This window comes from Carettochelys insculpta, chromosome 6 (genome assembly GCF_033958435.1).
Source record: "Carettochelys insculpta isolate YL-2023 chromosome 6, ASM3395843v1, whole genome shotgun sequence".
In the NCBI taxonomy this organism is placed as follows: domain Eukaryota; kingdom Metazoa; phylum Chordata; order Testudines; family Carettochelyidae; genus Carettochelys; species Carettochelys insculpta.
In genome coordinates, this window is record NC_134142.1 from 28,975,444 (window position 1) to 28,987,619 (window position 12,176).

At 41.4% G+C, this 12,176-nt stretch overlaps 1 protein-coding gene across 1 annotated transcript in view; it reads left to right on the plus strand.

The window, feature by feature from the left end:
- Window positions 1–12,176, plus strand: part of SYNE3 (spectrin repeat containing nuclear envelope family member 3) — a 120,331-nt gene that overhangs the window by 107,475 nt on the left and 680 nt on the right. The window lies entirely within an intron of this gene.

The window sequence follows — 12,176 nt, forward strand, 5'->3', positions numbered from 1 at the left end:
CAATTCTCTGAATTCTGCCTGCTAAGAAAAACCTGTAGCTAACTTTGCACAAACCCCATGATCCATGCAGTAACCAGTTTTAGCATTTTTACCATACTTAACTGTAACTGAGAGAAACTTGGTCATGTCGTGGACGTAATCGTGCTTATTCTAATCACTGAACTTTGCGTTACACAGACATCTATTTCTTTATTCGTTTTGCACTTGTACAATATTAAAACAAATCCAAGAACCTGAACCATTACAGCTTCCCCAAAATACCAAATGTGATTTAAGAAGGTAGCATACAGTGTGGTGTATATATTTTTTTAAGTTCTTTGGTCTGTCTAACTGAAAACCAAACCATGTGTTTTTAAAAGAGTTATCAGCATCCCCTGACGAATAAGGTTTATCAGGAATATGTCAGCACAACTGGTAGCCTAAATGGCACCAGTATAATAACAATATAGTTCACAAGCAAACCACTGTTACTAATTTACTTTAGTAGATGCCAGAATAGGTAGTTGTAGGCCGTCTCACAAAGAGGGCTCTGTTATACCACTGGAGGCCTGAGCTGTGTTACAGGAGGTGCAAGACCCCACTGGAGGTGGCAGGAGAGATTGCATCTTCAAAGGCAGATAGTTCCTAGGGGCTCAAACACAGGAATATAGGAATTAGCACTGTGGATCAAATTCGAGTTCCGTTTTATCCTATAGTCTCTCTGGCAGAGGCACCGTGTGCTCAATAAGTCTTTGTCCAATCCCTAATAATTAGAAATTGTCTGTATTCATAAAGCAAGTTTATCATTTTCAAAATCCTTGTTCACATTAACTGTTATAAATCTTGATACTTTTGTTATCTATGGAAATGCTCAGTTCCTCTCTGAGTCCTGCTGAATGTTTGGCCTCTATAGCAGCAAGTGGCAGTGATTCCCAGTGTCATTACGAGTTTTCTGAGAAGGTGTTTACTTTTATCCCTTTTGCATTGGACAGATTTCATTTTTGTTGACTGTCCCTTGTCTGTGCGTTAGCTCTTGGCCCACCTCCTCTAGACTGTTGGGGATTTTTTAAATGCATTTATCATAGTCCCTCTGATTTGTCTCCTTTCTAAAGTGAACATTCCCAGTCTTTTTGATGTGTGTTGAAATATGAGTTTTTCCATGCCCTTGGTCATTCCTATCACCCTTCTCTGAGCCTGCTCTAATATTAATTCTTCACCCACTGGTGTAACTAAAGTATGACCTTTCCTTCTGGGCCTGATGACTTGTCAGCGACCTAACTATCTCTATCAAAACAAAAAAGCAGTCAATTTCCACTTTAAAGACTAACAAAATCATTTATTAGGTGATGAGCTTTCGTGGGACAGACCCACTTCTTCAGATCACAGCCATACCAGAACAGACTCAATATATGGAGCCACAGAGGTCCAAAATTGTTATCAGGGTTAACAAATCAGAAGAATTGTTGTCAAGGTTGGCAAATCAGAAGAGCAGAAGGATGGCAATCGTTTACAGAGACAGTACTCAGAACTCTCATTTATATTCAAATTCGACACATTAACATGTGGTTTGAACTGGGACAGCAATTACCTGGCCCATTAAAAGGACTCTTTTACATACTTCGTTTTATCTGACTCTTGACTTCCCCACCCCACACTCCGCTGATGCCGCCTTTCTACTCTTTTGATTTATCAACCTTGAAAACAATTTTTGGACCTCTGTGCTTTATATATTGAGTCTGTTCTGGTATGGCTATGGTCTGAAGAAGTGGGTCTGTCCCACGAAAGCTTATCACCCAATAAATTATTTTGTTAGTCTTTAAAGTGCTACTGGACTGCTTTTTTGTTTTGATAGAATACAGACTAACACGGCTATCTCCCTGTCACTAACTATTTCTTGCTTTGTTTACTGCATCCTTCTCCTGTCCACCCTCCTCTGCTCCCATAATTGTACCCTCCAGTCTGTCCACAGTTCAGCTTTTAAACTTGTCTTCCTCACCTGCCAATCACTGACATTCTTTGGATATTTCCTACTCTGTGTTGTTTCGATGGTTCCCCCTTATCTCCACAGCCTGCACAACTCTGTCTAAGTCTACATCTCGGACTTAGTTCCTTAACAGCCTTTCCCTGTGCCAATAAATCCTTGTCTCACTGGCTTTGTCAAGACTAGCTCTCTCCTCCCTACCTATTTTCTTGCCACTCCACGTGTTGAACAGCCTCCCAACCCCAGAGTACTATGTCCTCCCACTTTTCTCTTTCACATCCCCTTTACAGACCACTTCCGCCACAATCCTCTCAAACACCACCCATCTTAGAACTTTATTTTCATACATGTTTAAGTTATTCTGATCTCAGTGTGATCTCTGGATGTCCTGGTATGTCTTGTCCTCTCTCTAATCTGCCTTTCACACTAGAATATTTGTATCTTATCCAGATCAGAAAGCATTTAACTAATAATCATAGAATCAGAGAACACAAGAACTGGAAGGGACCTCAGGAGGTCATCGAGTCCAGTTCCATGCCCTCTTGGCAGGACCAAACACTATCTAGATCATCCCTCATAGATGTCTGTCTAACCTGCTCTTAAATATCTTCAGCGATGGAGATTCCACAACCTCCCTAGGTAACTTATTCCAGTGTTTACCACCCTGACCATTAGGAAGATTTTCCTAATGTCTAATCTAGACCTCCCTTGCTTCAGTTTAAGTCCATTGCTCCTTGGCCTATCCCCAGAGGCTAAGGAGAACAATTTTGCTCCCTCCTCTTTTTAACCCTCTTTGAGGTACTTGAACACCGCTATCATGTCCCCTCTGAATCTTCTCTCTTCTAAACTAAACAAGCCCAGTTCTTTCAGTCTTCCCTCTTCCCAAGAAGTCCTGTGGCACCTTATAGACAAACACATTTTGGAGCATAAGCTTTTGTACCAGATCAAGATCATTAAAGATACGTCTACCTGCATCTTGGAACAAGTGCCCCAGCCTGGGGAGACAGAGTCACACTAGCCTGGTTTCAGCTTGGCACTCAATTAAAGTAGCAGCATGGACGTTACAGCTTGGGTTCCCATGGTCCCTCCTCCCAGGTCCCTCTGGTCCCTCTCTGGATCAGAGGTCAGGGTGCATAATACAATTCTCTCCCAGAGGCGCAACATCCTCACTGCTGTTTTTAATGTGCTAGCCCAAGCCCCACTAGTGTGTCTGTCCCTACCCAGGCTGTGTAGACAGAGCCTAAGAGTTTTGCCTGAGAGTCATGTGTTGGTGTTTATGCAGCTTTTTGCATGGTTTATTCTTATGTTTGAATTCCACATCTCCACGTCCTATTGCGTGTGTATTTTACTGAAAGTCCAAAATGAATTTTGACTTGGATAATGACCTCACCAGCTGGTTCTGGTACACTGATGCTGTGACTAACCATGGCTGTCATCATTTCTTTTTGTTCCTTGTATGTTAGCTTGTGATCTCTTAGTTCCGTGGATAGTTTCTTGAGAGTGGTTTCCATCTGTAAAACTTCACAGCTGTATTTTCTGCAGTTTACTTTTTCCTCATTTGTTAACTTGGGCGCACTGGACCTACATGAAACATTTGCAGGGGTAATATAGTGTGTGTGTGTGAAAATGCTCTGACATTGCCTTTCGTAAGACTGACAATCTCATTCATATTGAAAAGCTACTAAGAATGGATGTTGCGTTATTGTTTGCCAGAGGGTGCAAATCTTTTGCCCAACACCTGTCCTCACTTCTGGAAGCTGTTAGCAGTGTTATCCAGTTGAGTTCACAGAGCTAGGTCATAAGGGCTGTGTCTACACTACAAAAATAACTTGAAGTTGCTTACTTCGAAGTAACAAGTCTACATACACTCTACTTCAAAGTTAAGGAGTAAGGACTTTGAATTTGGGCTCCCTCACTTCAAAGTTGAAGGGAAAATGTGTGTAGACTCTCTGCTGGTTACTTTGATGTAGTGCCTAACTTTGAAGTTAGTTCCTAGTGTAGACTCACCTGAGGAGTTTGTGGGCCTTTGCCATTTCACTTACACTCCATATTGCTTACTTTCATTACCCCCCTTCTCCCATGCACACATCCACACCAACACCTTTAATTGTAGGAAAAAGTGCAAGGTAGTTTGCTAAGAGCCATTAGAAGCGTTCATTGAAAAGGTAGCCAACGCACATTACTGGGCGTGCTGACTGGTGGCGGAGGAGCAAAGAGGGACGTTGCAGTAGGAGCCGGACGCCTAGACTGTGACTGACTGCCCTGTGCCCCGCCTCTTCTGCCATTCTGGGGTGCCGAGCCCGGCCCTTCTCCCACTTTTCCCATCTGTCGGCCCCACTGTACATGATCAAAAACAATAAAAAAGAAAGTACAGCTGGGGGATTTACCCTTACATTCCATGTATTCTCCCAAAGCATTGAATAAGAACAACTTGGTTTTCTGGAATTTCCTTTATTTAGGCCCTAAATGTTGAGGTGTTTTATAATTAAAAGATCTGTAAATATGTTGTAGTCTCCACTTGCTGCTAGAGATTAACTGGAAGTCAGCATCTGAGCATCTACACCTCAGTCGGGGTGACTGGGGCATGACTTTATACAAGGTCGGCAAGCTCCCTAATCCTGAATACCACTGAACTGTGGGACAATCCACAACCCAAGTCCAGGTTCAGATCCTAGTCACTGTAAGGGGCTGGATCAGAACTCCAGATCTGAGCACCTTACCGTACGAAAGTGTTTGAAACCTAGATCTGAACCCAAGTCCCAGTTTTGCAGCTCAGGTCCACTGGTAAATGTGAATATCCAAGTAGAAAACAAGTGTAAAAGGCACTTACAGCATGAACATCTTTTATGGTAGCTAATACTAATGTTGGTGTTAGTAACTTTACGCATGTGCTGTACAGTGTAAAGTTTAGGATACGGAGTGTGGGGGTGTGAGAGAGAGATAGAAGTAAATAACTGGATAGCTGTCACTTTTCCATTGTGTGAACACAAGTACCCCTATTGCAGGGACCATTTCCACTTTTGTCATGTAATGTATGGTTTTAAAATACATTTGCAGTAAATTAGGCTCTCTGCTAAGGTAAACAGTACTGGAGCCAAACAGCTGTCTTTGTGCACATGCAAGTTATCACAGTTGATATCAAGACCAAGACAGACTCCTTGTCTTGGACCTTTACTTAACCTTTCTGGCTTTATTCAGGGAAATGTGGACCAGTTTATTTTCTTATTAAGACTGTGGTCTTTTGAAATGTCATGCTAATTTTTCAAATCTTTTACTCACATTTGGTGCAGAAAGACTGCTAACAGGCGTATTTTTGTAAACTGCTGGTTGTTTTGTATGTGGAAGATAAACATTCATTTTACTAAATTCCATGTCGTTTTGAAACTCCTGTCTTTAAAAATATCCTCTTACATTCCAGACAAATCTCAAGAAGCTGTCAGCTTCTCGGTGCTGCCCGTGTACAACAGTGTGTAACATTACAATTTCAATCATAAGAGCCTGGCTTTTCTTACGTTTAAAAGACAAGATGCTTGGACTTAGTTCATCTTTAGTGTAACTCCATCATGCTTAGAGGGATGAATTTGGCTCACTCAGAATCCATGACCAAAGTAATATTTCCTAAGAAACCCTACCTGATAATTTTAGGAGAATCCATAATGAGACCCTAGCCCTTTGGGACAACTTTCTGTGATCCTTGTTCAGACTTGGCAGTGTGTTACTCCGCAAGTATCGCCCCATTAATTTAACTGGGCCTATTAAGTATAAGGTAACATGCCAAGTGAACAAGAGACAGAATTTGTCCCTTTCTTAATGAATGCCTCTGGCATTTTAAGTAGAGAGGTGGGTTATTGAGCATTTCTGGAAAAATAATATGTTCTGCTGTGCACTGTGGATTCCCCTTAATATATTCTGGATTTGTTCTGTTGCTGGAATCTGCGTGAAATCAGCTGAAAGTCCCATGCTCAGGTGAAAGTGATAAAAACATAAAGGAAAATGTTTCAGAGTACACAAAAAGTGGCCTACTTTTTAAAAAGTGCGGTGACACCCTGGCTGCCTTTAAAGTAAGTGAGAGGTCTAGGTGTTCAGCATCTCTCAAAATAAAGCCTTAGATTGTTAATAATGATTCGCAGTGTACTGTATAGAGGATAATTTTGCTTGTTGCCCAGAAAATACTTGCACAACTTGGTACCAAGCATGTATTTCTCCAGCCAGTGCAGGTTAATCCTGCAGGACTTCACTGGGGACTCAGCACCTGGCTTAATTAGGCCTCAGTGTTTTGAAACATTAGATGACCGAGAAAATATGAGGTGGTTTTCCTGTCTGCAGTAAAGATAAGGGGACTGGAAAGTAATCACTCACAACTCTTGCCATGTGACTGTTTTGTAATGCTTGTCACTCTTATCTATGAAGTACCATGTTGTATGTTAAACTGCGCTGTAAAATCAGAATATTTTACTGCACATTTTTAAAGGGGAAAGTAATTGTCCACGTTGCACTTGTAATGCAGTAAATAAATATATTTTCTTTTTAAGGGCTTCTCAGTTACACTGGGGTGATTCTGTGTTTTCATTTCTCTGCCTTGAATTCTTTCCATCAGTATGCTTTGCGCTATCCTGGGAGAATTGAAGAACACGGTAGGACTGCTGTCCCCTCATCTTCACGCACTGCAAGCACATAAGTGATTGTGCTGAACACAGCTACAGATCGAACCTCTCTCACCTGGCATCCGCAGGACCTGACCGGTGCCGAATGAGAGAATTTGCTGGACCATGGAAGGACAGTATTGTCTAGCACATTACCAACACTTCCACTGCTTACTGGGCTCTTAGGAGAAATTTGGGGATAATTTAACACTAAATAACATCACAGAATGCTGAGAGTGGGGACTGGCAGCCGTAAACAAACTTCATGGGACCAGAGGAAACTTGGCTATAGCCATGAAAAGTGGTCATTCAGCTGACTAAAATCATGCTGGATTACAGATGTTGCCATGAGAGGGTTCTGAACTAGAGAGGTCAAACTGTACTTGATCCTAAACTCATAATGCTTATTAGATAATATCAACTTTTTAAGACCATCCTAACAAATGTACTAGAAAATTATATCCCTGCAACAGAATTTTATAGGATCTATAGAAAGAGCAAAATCTATAGAACCTTGACTCTTCTCCAGGGGTCCCAGATGATGATGATCCCTGCTCATTGTTCTGATGAGAGAGAAATCATGCATGCAATATATTGGATAGAAGGGAATTCCTCTTCTGCTCAAAGTTTAGTTCTCAGTCTAATCGTGTAAGAAAACAACCATTATTATACTGGATATATTCTATGCTCTTTACTCCTATTTCTCCTACCATTGTGGTATGTGTGGACTCAGAATTATTCTTAGCAACCAAATAATTGCCAGTTTCTTCCCTGAATTCTAACGAAGCCAAGTCTGCCAGAAGCATCAAAGTTGAAGAACTCTGAAGAATAATTATTTTCTGATGGTAGGGAAACCCTCCCTATGTATTTGGCCTAAAAGTTTTGTGTTGGGATGAAGTTTTGGAATGGTCTCTGTCTTTCCTGGTGCTGCTAAAGTTGCGTGATCTGTACATAGGGCTTCATGACCCCTTTATAGTCCTTACTTATTTTGGAGAACACGAGGTTATTAGGGAGCAGGCAGAAGGTTGGACTTGTGCAAGCTAAACTCTTCAGCACAGCAGTGCAGTGGTCATGCAGAGAACTGGGATTGCTAACTTAAGAGGTGCCAATAACAATAGAGGGGAAACCATGCAAGCATAGAGACAGCTCTGTGGTCTTAGCACAGTCCGGTCATGGTGACCTATGTATTATATTAATATATTATATTGGCTGCTTAAATCAATACACAAACAACACTGCAACTCTTACTAACAGCTTTCCTCTATGCAATATCATGCTCCTTATGGGTTATTAATTTAGGGGGGCACCAATAGGTTTTGTGTGGCCAATCCCCTAGGAGCCCCTTTCATGATTATAGGTCTCTGCTAGGCCAAGTTTGGTTTGGGTTTTTGTTTTTGAAACAGCCAAATAAAACTGAGGAGCCTTTTCCTGTGTTGCTGATATTATGCATAATGCAGGGAATTTACTTCTAGAAGGGAGGAGAGAGTTATGCGTGAGATTTTCACAGGCTTGAAAAGAAAAACAGGATTTTAAGGGCGAGTGAGTAGTGGGCTGACCAAGTTCAGGCTGCAGTGGCGTCTGCAGTTGATCAGTGGGAGTTGACGCAGTCAATGAGAATTACTGTAAATGGTTTTAGAGGCCACTGGAGTATGCTAGGCAGTTACAAATATATAGTCTGGATATTATTGAAGAAACACCTGTTGTACATAGTTAACCCACTGCAAAAGGACAAAGGCTGTTTGGGTCATGATGTAGAAAGATAGCAAGTTCAATGAATAAAAATAAGCAAGTCAGATCCTTAACTGGTGTAAATGGGCTTCATTAAAGTTAACAGGGCTGGGCTGATTTATACCAGCTGAGGATGTGGCTCATAGTCAGTAAGGTTCTCATAGAATGGTCAAAAAATGTGTAGTTCTTCTTTATCTTTTTACAGTTACTAGAATGTAACCAAAAAAATCTGCCAGTATAATGATGTAATTTTGGATCTGAATGCTCATGACATGGTTAGCTAACACTAAGGGAAAAAAGAACCATCATTATAAACCTATTAAATCAGAAAGAATGGAGCAAGATTACAGAATGATAAATATTTAGTGAAATAAAAACCAACATTGGGAAGTCACAAGGGAGTGATTTTTAATGCATATTCCCTCTATGGAAATCACCTTGCGGTAATACCAGCGCTATGTGTAGGAGGTGAGCATTGCATCCAGCAGAGATTAGAGACTGAGCTTTTTTTTTTCCCCTAAGTTAATATTTCAAGCTTTCTGGATTCCATTTCTTGACATTTCATGAATGTAGCCTCAGCTTCCATCTGCAGAAAAACACTCTGATAAACACACACTGCTGGAGCGAATGAAACTGAAGTCTCATCCGGTTTTACCGTAGCATTCATGGTATTAGTAAGGATTGTAATATAATCCTCTTCAATGAATAACCCTAACAGATGTTATCTGGGTTGCACTATACTAGCAGTGGACCTCTTGATAGAACTCCCTCCGTGGAAGTTCATAAATTGTTCTAATAGGCTGCTTGATTTGTCTTGCTGTTTGAGCAGTGTGGAAGAGAGGTGGTTAACTGCCCTTAAAAAAACGTTACCCCCATCTGGTATTCATTACAGCACTGTTAAATATTTCATGCTTTTCATGTTACAAACAAATAAAAGCAGAACTAATCTTTTTGTTTAATGTTCCTTGATTGGCACTGGGGGTGAACAAGCAGGATATTTTAATTGCCAGTCTTGCTGTGAGTCCTCAGGGGAGAAGGGGGAGCAGAAGGTGGGGGAGGTTAGTGGAAGATGGAGCTATTGAGCTTCATGAGCTATTGAAGTGGGATTTTTATTGCACTATTGATAAAGAAAATGATTCAGGAACATCCAGATGATGAATGTGCTGTTTTATCAGCTGGGATTTCTTTGCTTGCAAAAAAGATAACTCGATGAAGTGCAAACAGAGACAGGGAGCAGACGGTGACTGCTTGTCAGGTATGAACAAGACTCCCTTTTGCTGTGATGGCTGGGACATTCAATAGCTATTACTGACACTTTGTCCTTTTATACCACCTTCCATCAGAGGATCTCAAAGCACTTTGCCATCATTGACTCTTTACATTTCATAGCTCCCCTTAGTGGTGTCATTCCCGTTTGAAAAGAACAGGAAGCTGCGCCACAGGGAAAACAAATCCAGCATTTTCAGCCTCAGAGACCTAAATCCAGAATTGGACACCGAAATGAAAGTATTCTCATTTGTTTTCTGGGTGTCTGGTATCCCTGAAAATCGGGCTACTTTTTCAGTGCCAGAGGCCACAAACCTGCAAGGACTTCCTAATAGTACTTCCCTGCAGAGTGTGTACGGAGTGCCCTAGCGGCAGAGCAGTCCACTTGCATTGACTCCATCGGGGGGTCAAGACAAGTTTTCCTTGTAAGCGGCTCGCTCAGGCAGCCACCTGGGAGAGAGATGAATGCCACCCAGCTGATTAGCAGAGCACCCACAGCTGCAGCGTGTATTGCTACTGGCAGTGCACATTCGCACGTGCCTCAGTGCACATAACAAAATGTATTCTGCACCTGGATGGAAAAAATAAGTGGCACATTGGTCCTGGCCAAAATTTGGATAATGAGCCTAACCTTAGACACCAAATTTTGAAAAGATGGGCCAAAGTGATCTGCCCAACATTTGCTTCAAGTCAGAAGCAGGTTCTGAGATAGAATCCAATTCCGACTCCTGTTCTTCAATCACTGTCATACAACTTTCTCTGAAATTTTGTAAAGTGTCATCTTCAAACTTATTCATAGCAGGCATCTCACAAGGCCTACCTGCAAGAGGAGTGCAGCGTGGATGTGGTGATTTATAAATTGGGTCAAACGTCACCCCTTGGATACACCCACAGAACTCTTTGCAGTTACAACAGGAATGAACTTCCCTTCTCCCCCAAGCATGTAAATACATCAGATATACAGTTCCGGACTGCTTATCATCAGGCTGAATTTGGAGGGAGGGTGGTGGTGTTAAATGAGAATAAAGACCCCGGACGTGAGGCTGTAAACAGGCAAATCTTTCACTGGGAGCCTGGCCTATGCTGATCAGGACATGTTCATGACATCTGTCATTTTATTTACTATGGAATAATACAAACATAGGGTTGGAAGGGACTCCGAGAATCATCTAGGCTAACCCCTGTCAAGCCACAGGATTCGTTGCGGCTAAACCATCCAAGACACATGGCTATCCCACCTCCCTTTGAGAACCTTCACTGAAGGAATTTTCCCAACCTCCCTATGCAGTTGGTTCCATTTTCCTAATATCAAATATATTTTCAGTTTCTACAGCATCTTACATCAGAGGATCCGAAATCATTTTGCAAATATTAACAAATGAAGTCTCAACATGTCCCTGTGTCGTGAAATCTCATCACGCTGAAATGCACCTGCTTCTGGGGTGGAATACTTCAGTTATTGAGCAGCTCACCACAACTGGACAGGAAGATAAAAAAGGACTGTAACATCTCACTGCTATAGATCGTGGCAATAAATCCCTCACTCTGTGAAACTAAACATACCACTTTTAGGATTTTTTTGTTTAAATCCAGAAAGGTAAATGATAAGTTATAAAATCTTAGGAAGTCAATAGAGTATGGAGTGCAAGGAAGCCTCATAAAGTCTGATCTGCTGTCACTGATAATATCCAAGGAAGACAAGGATTTTTCTTCATTCCTGGATAAATGAACTGCAGCATGTATGAAATCTCTACAGGCCATCTGTGACAGTAATTCATTTACTCACAGTATTACATAACAGATTTTCCAGCGAGCTCAAAAGGGCAGGGGGGGGAACAGTATGATGAGAAGAATTTTTGACCTGTGTCAGCGAATAAAAAAAAATTGTTATTCAGTTGTCATGTCTGATGGATAAAGTGCCTGATGCACAAGGCAAAGCCATAGCAACTAGATAAATATTTAAAGCGTTTAACTTTGATACATTGAGAATGAGTTGCAATGCCGGCTTATCGAGGTTGGAATTAAGCAGACGTTTCTGCATTCCTAAAATCAGTCTTCTGACCTTGGCAGAAATTTTGTTGCAGATAATGTGGAAATGTAAGGGGAAGTTGGTCTTCATACACGATGGGGCAGTTCTGAAAGGTCATGATTAGCTTTCCTCTTCATCTGTTGCTTTCTAGCGCCAATAGCTGTTTTGCATTAGACCAGAAGACAGCCTCTACAGTGACTTGGTTTCTGCCTTTAAATGAAATGTGCATGTTAATTTATAACATTAGGTGCTATAATGTACAATATGGTCTCAGTATTTTCCTAACACTTAACCTTTTGGAAATTGTAAATAGTAACTCATTCTCATGAAGAGTCAATTAGTGGTGTGGCCGTGGATGTCAGATTCACCCTTGGTGTATTCCACTGAGGTCAATGAAGTTACAGGAGAAATTGATTCAGCCCATACTAGCTAATGAGACCGGTGGTTAGAAAACATTGATCTTCAGGTATCCGCTGAAGAGTTTGGGGCTTGGCTCCGGGGACCTCAGCATTTCTTTGTAAAACAGCCCCCACAGAACAAGAAAAAAATG